A 7,660-nucleotide genomic window follows, 5' to 3' on the forward strand; every position below is an offset into this window, starting at 1 on the left:
CTTCAAAAATGTGTAAGCACCCCTCCCTCACTAACCCTGTCCTAGCAGGGATTAAAACTCATCACAATTCTGTGGCAGATAATGGGCAGTTTAATCAAATTCTGAATCGATTTTTGAAGTGAAATTCTAGCATTTATCCCTGATTTCTCCTTCTCCCTCTCCCTCACCCCTACAACAACCCTTCACCTCATTCCATCTGTTCTGCCACCTAACTTGCCTCATACCTGACCTCTTCTCACCATCTATGTGGTCATGCCCAAGATGAAGGCATCACACATCTCACCAGAACCTCTGCAACATTCTTCTAATGACTGTTCTCCTACTCCCATACCTGGCGTCTAGAGCCTGTGCTCATACAGTAGTCAGATTGAACTCTGTGACTTCTGTGCTCCAAAAAAACACCAAGACATCAAAAGACAACTCATAGAACTGGAAAAATATTTGTTAATCATATATCTGATAAAGTATTTGTATCCAGAATATATAGAAAACTCTTAAATCTCAATAATAAAAAAATAATTCTTAAATGGGCAAAGGATCTGAATAGACATTTCTCCAAAAACATAAAAATAGCCAATAACCACAGTAAAGATGCTCACCATCATTAATCATCAGGGAAATGCAGAACAAGACCACAATGAGCTATCACTTTAAATACTAAGATGGCTATAACAAAAAGAGAGAGAGATCAACAAGAATGTAAAGAAATTGAAATCCTCATACACTGCTGGTAGAAAATAAAATGATGATGCAGCTCCCATTAAAAAAGTCTAGCAGTTAAACATGGAATTACCACATGACCCAGCAACTCTACTCCTAGGTGTATATCCAAGAGAAATGAAAACATATGTCTACACAAAAATATTATGAAGGGAATACTACTATTACCTTCATAATAGCAAAAATCAAAAACACCAATTGTCCATGAAAACAAAATAGTATATCCATACAATGGAATATTATTCAGCAATAAAAAGGAATGAAGTCTGATACATGCTATAACATGATGAATCTTGAAAGCATGATGCTAAGTGAAAGAAGCCAGACATATAAAACCACATATTGATTTTATTTATATGAAATGCCCAGAATAAGCAAACATATGCGACAGAAAGTAAATCAGTGACTACCTAGGGCTAGAAGCTGGGAGTGGGGGGTGGAGGTTACTGCTAAATAATATGGGGTTTCTTTTGAGTGATGACAAAATTCTAAAATCGTAGTGATGCTTACACATCTCTGTGATATACTAACCATATATATGGTTTTTAGTATATCCATATCTCATATGTATATGAGATGTAAATGATATCTCAAACTATTATAAAAAATAAGAAAAGTGGGAGGAAACAGTTGTCCAACCCCATTCATCCCAAAACTTCCATAAACTAGGAATAGAAGGGAATTTCTTCAAGCTGATAAGGAATATTTACAAAAACCAGCAGCTAACATCATACTTAATGGTGAGAAACTCAAAGCTTCCCCACAAAGATCAGGTACAAGGGAAGGACCTCCCCACGTCACCACTCCTTTGCAACATCATACTGGAAGTTCTAGTTAATGCAGTAAGACAGGAAAAAGAAAAAGTATACAGATTAGGAAGGAAGAAATAAAACTGTCTTTGCAGATGACATGATCATCTATGTAGAAAGTCTGAAAAAATCAACAAAAAACTCCTGACACTAATAAGCAATTATAGCAAGGTTACAATACAAACTTAACATACAAAAGCCAACTACTTTCCCAAATACCAGCTATGAACAAGTGGAATTTGAAATTAAAAACATAATTCCATTTACATTAGCATTCCCCAGATTGAAATACTTACATATAAATCTAACAAAATATGTATACGGTCAATATGAGGAAAACTACAAAACCATCATGAACAAAATCAGAGAACTATACATAGAAAGATATCCCATGTTCATAGACAGGCAGATTCAATATTGTCCAGATGTCAATTCTTCCCAACATGATCTACAGATTCGATGCAATCCCAGTCAAAATCCCAAGTAAATTATTTTGTGGATATCAACAGAACTATTTTAAAGTTTATATCAAGAGGCAAAGAACCAGAAGAGCCAATATATTGAAGGAGAAGAACAAAGTTACTGATACTACCCAACTGCCAACATAAAAGCTGCAGTAATCAAAACAGTGTGGTATAGGGAAAAACAAATAAATCAACAGAACAAAATAGCCCAGAAATAGACTTGCACAAATATAGTTAACTGATCCTTAATAAAGGAGAAAAGGCAATACAATGGAGCAAAGACAGTCTTTCCAACAAATAGTGCCCAAAAAACTGGACATCCACATGCAAAAAAATTGAATCTAGACACAGACCTTATACCCTTCATAAAAATTAATGCAAAATGGATTACAGGTTTAAATGTAAAACACAAAACTATAAAACTCCTACAAGAAGACATAGGAGAGGGGCGCCTGGGTGGCTCAGTCAGTTAAGTGTCTACCCCAAGCTCAGGTCGTGATCCTGTAGTCCTGGGATTGAGCCCCATGTCAGGCAATAAACTAGACTTCATTAAAACAAAAAAGCGGGATCCCTGGGTGGTGCAGCGGTTTGGCACCTGCCTTTGGCCCAGGGCACGATCCTGGAGACCCGGGATCGAATCCCACGTCAGGCTCCCGGTGCATGGAGCCTGCTTTTCCCTCTGCCTGTGTCTCTGCCTCTCTCTCTCTCTCTCTCTCTCTCTCTGTGACTATCGTAGATAGATAGATAAAATAAAATAAAATAAATGAAATAAATAAAATAAAATAAAACAAAAAAGTTCTTAGGGATCCCTGGGTGGCTCAGTGGTTTAGTGCCTGCCATCGGCCCAGGACGTGATCCTGGAGACCCAGGATCGAGTCCCGCATCAGGCTCCCTGCATGGAGCCTGCTTCTCGCTCTGCCTATGTCTCTGCCTCTCTCTGTGTCTCTCACGAATAAATAAATAAATCTTAAAAAAAAAAAAAAAACTAAACTAAAAAGCTCCACAAAAGACAATCTCAAGGGAATGAGAAGACAATACACAAACTGGGAGAAAATATTTGCAAAAGACACACCTGACAAAGGACCATTACCCAAAATAAACAAAGAACTCTTAAAACTCAACAAGAAACAATCCAATTAAAAAATGGACCAAAGACCTAATGGATACCTCACCAGAGAAGATATACAGATGGCAAATAAGCATATGAAAAGGTGTTCTACATCATATGTCATCAGAGAAATGCAAATTAAAATGAGATACACGCCTATTAAAATAGCCAAAATTCCGAACACAGACAACACCGAATGCCTATAAGGATGTGGTGCAATGAGGATTCTCATTCATTGCTGGTAGGAATGTGAAGTGGCACAGTCCCTTTGAAGACAATTTGGTGTCTTTTTTACAAAATTAAACACAATCTGGGGCGCTTAGCTGGCACAATCTGTAGAGCATGCAATTCTCGATCTTGGGGTCATGAGTTCGAGTCCCATATTGGGCATAGTATCTACCAAAAAAGAAAAGAAAAGAAAACCCTAAACTAAACATAATCTTATTGTATCACCCAGCAATTATATTCCTTGGTTTTTATCCAAAGGAGTTAAAAACTTATGTTCACATGCAAACCTTCACCCAGATATTTATAGCAGCTTTATTCATAAATGTCAAAATCTGTAAGCAACTAAGACGTCCTTTAGTAGGTGAATGTATAAATAAACTGCGGTACATCAGATGATGGAATTCTATTCAGCATTAAAAAGACACTGGCTATTAAGCCATGAAAAGAAAGGAGCCTTAAATGCATATTACTAAGTGGAAGAAGCCAATCTGAAAAGGCTACATCCTGTATTATTCCAACTATGTAACATTCTGCATGAGGCAAAACTAGGGAGACAGTAAGGAGATCAATGGCCATCAGGGGCTGTGGGGGGAGGGGAAGGGATGAATAAGCTGAATAAACAAAAGCACAGATTTTTAAGGCAGTGAAAATACCGATGCCATAATGACAGACGCCTGTCATTATACATTTGTCCAAGCCCACAGAACATACCACCGAAAGTGAGCCCTAAAAGTAAATGATGGAGTCCAGCTGATCATGTTGTGTCAGTGTAGAGTCATCAATTGTAACAAAAGTCCTCACACTGATACTAGGGGAGATATGCATGGCGGGGGTGGGGGGGGCAGTGGTATATGAGAAATCTTCACACCTTGTCTTCAACTTTGCTGTGGACCTAAAACCGCTCTGAAAAAATAAAGTCTTTTTTTTTTTTTTTTAAGAATTATTTGAAATGGGTGGGTCTCATTGCTACCCATCCTATTCAAAATTCTTCAGGGGTTCCCCATTGCTCGGAGAACCAAATGCCTTCCTGGCTGCCCCTCACGTCCCTGTCCCTCCTCACCTGGCCAAGCTCTTGCTGCACTGACCCACTCTTTCCCTCCTCAGGCCTCTATGTCCTCTACTCCAGTGACCTTTCATCTCACCCACAAACCTGGCTTCACAAGGGCCGGCTTTGCTGAGCAGATGGCTTGCAGTTCTTTGGCCCCTCCTCCCTGTCATGTCATTTTGTGTATGTCCTTCATATTCTTATCACAATCTTTAGTCACTTCATCTGCTAAGTAGTTTAATGACCATCGCCCATGAAAATATACGCAACAGATGCAAACCCTAGTACTTAATATCTTTGGCACAGAGTAGATACTCAATAAAGATTTGTTGAATGAATAATAAAATGTTACCTTCAGGTCTTACTGCAAAAGAATATTCCCAATCCAATCTTTAAAATCAATAAGGTGGGCAGCCCAGGTGGCTCAGCGGTTTAGTGCCACCTTCAGCCCAGGGCCTGATCCTGGAGACCGGGGATCCAGTCCCATGTCAGGCTCTCTACATGGAGCCTGCTTCCCCCTCTGCCTGAGTCTCTGCCTCTCTCTCTCTCTCTCTCTCTCTCTAATGAATAAATAAATAATATCTTTTTTAAAAAATGGTCTGGGGGTACCTGGATGGGGTAATCAGTTAGGCATCTGACTCTTGATTTTGGCTTGGCTCCTGATTTCGAAGTGGTGAGATCCAGCCCCATGCTGGGCTCTGCACTCAGCACAGGGTCTACTTGAGACTCTCTCCTCTGCCTCTCCCCCTGTATGCATACTCTCTCTCTCTCAAATAAATAAATCTTAAAAAAAAAAAAAAAGATCTGTACTTAGCTTGATGCCAGGCCACTCTTCCTCCCACACACTCTACACTGCAGCTGCAATGAGCTCCCCACAGTCCCTGAACATACCATGGCCTGTATGCCTTTGCAAAGGCCCCCCCAACACACCCTGTAAGAAGTACTTCTCCCCTAGGAAACCTTCAGACTCCCTCTGACACTTAAGTTTGTCTTTCTCTGCTGTCAGAGAACACTGAGCACCTCATTATCACACAGCAGTCCATCCTTTGTTTTCCAACTTCTCTAATGGACTCTTTGTGGACTTCACCCAGGTCCTTCTAGTCTGTATTCCTTGTGGTGCTTCCAAAGACCAACACAGTATGGTCAATACTGTACTCGGCAACTATTTGTTAAACTCTCAAAACACCTTGCCAGGACTCCCCAGGTATGACAGCCCAAATATACATCCACTGTTATGCAAAAATTCACTGGTCTCTTAAGTCCAGTCTCTTAAACACATGCGTTTAAACTGAACACACACTTTGAACAACTGCTCACTTCTATCTCGGGTCCACAGAGCTGTTAACTACTCCCTCCTGATTCTACCAAGCTCCTTGTGCTTCACTGTACCTAGAAATCTCTCCATGCTTGTTTTCATTATGTGTACAACTGATACCTGATTTATCCTTCATTTTTCCAAGTTCAATCAACTGATGCTGTTTCCTTCTTTTTTTCCCCCAAGTGCCAGGAACCATTTTGTCCAAACTATCCAGAGGCTAATATAAAATCCAAACTTGAAGTGTTACCTTCCTAGGAGAAAACTGGAAAACAAATCAGTAGAAGCCAGTCTTCTACTGAGAAAGACAATGTGGGGCAGCCCGGGTGGCGCAGCGGTTTAGCGCCGCCTGCAGCCCAGGGAGTGATCCTGGAGACCCAGGATCGAATCCCACATCAGGCTCCCGGTACATGGAGCCTGCTTCTCCCTCCGCCTGTGTCTCTGCCTCTCTCTATGACTATCATAAATAAATAAAAAATTAAAAAAAAATAAATAAATAAAATCTAAAAAAAAAAAAAAAGAGAGAGAGAAAGACAATGTGGCTCCAAAATAACTTAAACCTCTGAAAACCACTTGCTAGTCACTCCTCCAGGAGGACTATCCATATCCCATCTTCCCCACCAGTCTCAAGGCCAGTCCTGAAAACTCTGGGAGAGCATCCCCTCTATTTGTACAGGCTGGTTCTCTGGTTAGAAAGCTCCCTGAGGGCAGCGGGCAGCGACTGGGACCACAGCATCCCTAGAGCCTAGCACATGGCTGACATTCAAGGGATCCCGAGCAATCAATCCCTGGTGAATGAACGAACATGGATCAAACAAAACAAAACAAAAAGCCCTACAAGGCCAGAAACCCTATCAAGGTGCACTTCACTGGGTGTGAGAAAACACAAAAAGCTCTGCAGCTTAGGAGACCCTGGCGACTACACGGGATACAGTGGCTTTACTCCCAGATTCTGCTCATGCTGGATTTGCAAGAAGTGCGGGGGGCGGGGGGGGTGTCAACCCCAAGTGCAACGCATCACTCCAGCAGATAAAGCGTGCACCCAGGCTGGGACCCCACAGTCCCTCCAGCAGATGGAACAGAAGGAACAAACGTAACAGACTTAAGATTCCCGAGTGTCAGCGAGAGAGTGAGGAAGGATCAAGAGCAGGGATGGGAAGTGGAAGTAGAGCATGTGGGCAACCACAGCAGGGGCGACCCTTTGGTGAAGTGTATCAGGTGCCAGGCTCGGTGCTCAGCACTTCGCACGCACGGACCCACCTGATCCTCCCACCCAGGGGTGGAAGGCGTTATCATCCCCGTTTAACGGATGATAAAGCTGCAGCGCAGCGACGCGGCATCACCTGCGCCGAGCGCACGGCTGGGGGGTCTGACGCCGGGGCACCCCATCACCCCATCCTTGAAGCCTCCAGGCCCAACGCAGGACTGAGGGAGGGGACCCCCATTCACCCTCCTGAACACCTGGGGGTGCGTGCCCAGGTCTGCGCCAGCAGCGCCAGGGCGCGGAGGGTCGGGGTACCGGGCGCAACGTCAGGCAGGCGCCGCGGGCGGGCCGGCAGGGGGACCGAGGACGCGGGACGGGGGATGAGGGATGACGGCCGAGGGATGAGGGATGAGGGCCCGGGGACGCGGCGGAGGACCGCCCAGCCTGGCGCCTCAGGTGCTGGCGCGCGGGCGAGACGGGCAGGGCGACTCCAGGCGCCGAGGCCAGGGAAGGGTGGCCCGGGCGAGGCCGAGGAAGGGGCGCGGAGGAAGGGGACTCACCTCCCGCGGCGGCCCCTCCGGACTCGTCGGCCCGGCCCGGCCGGAGGAGGCGGGGACGGACTCCGGGCCGCGGGGGCTGCCGGGAGCCCGTTCCCTGGGCAACCGCGCCGGGCCCGCTGAGCGACAGCCGCGGGCTAGAGCGGCAGAGCCACAAGTGGCGGCCGGCGGGCAGCGCGGAGCGGAAGCACGTCAGCGCGCTTCCGGCGG

At 44.6% G+C, this 7,660-nt stretch overlaps 1 protein-coding gene across 3 annotated transcripts in view; it reads right to left on the minus strand.

The window, feature by feature from the left end:
* Positions 1–7,660, minus strand: part of TECPR2 (tectonin beta-propeller repeat containing 2) — a 105,034-nt gene that overhangs the window by 95,720 nt on the left and 1,654 nt on the right. For 2 of the 3 annotated variants that reach the window (XM_041758578.1, XM_041758581.1), the window contains exon 1: positions 7,454–7,592. The exons of the other annotated variant lie outside the window; for it this stretch is intronic. The gene's annotated coding sequence lies outside the window, so the exon portion shown is untranslated. Of the gene's footprint in view, positions 1–7,453; positions 7,593–7,660 lie in introns of those variants that run through there. 3 annotated transcript variants of the gene reach the window in all.

Source organism: Vulpes lagopus, chromosome 6 (assembly GCF_018345385.1).
Source record: "Vulpes lagopus strain Blue_001 chromosome 6, ASM1834538v1, whole genome shotgun sequence".
Lineage (NCBI taxonomy): Eukaryota > Metazoa > Chordata > Mammalia > Carnivora > Canidae > Vulpes > Vulpes lagopus.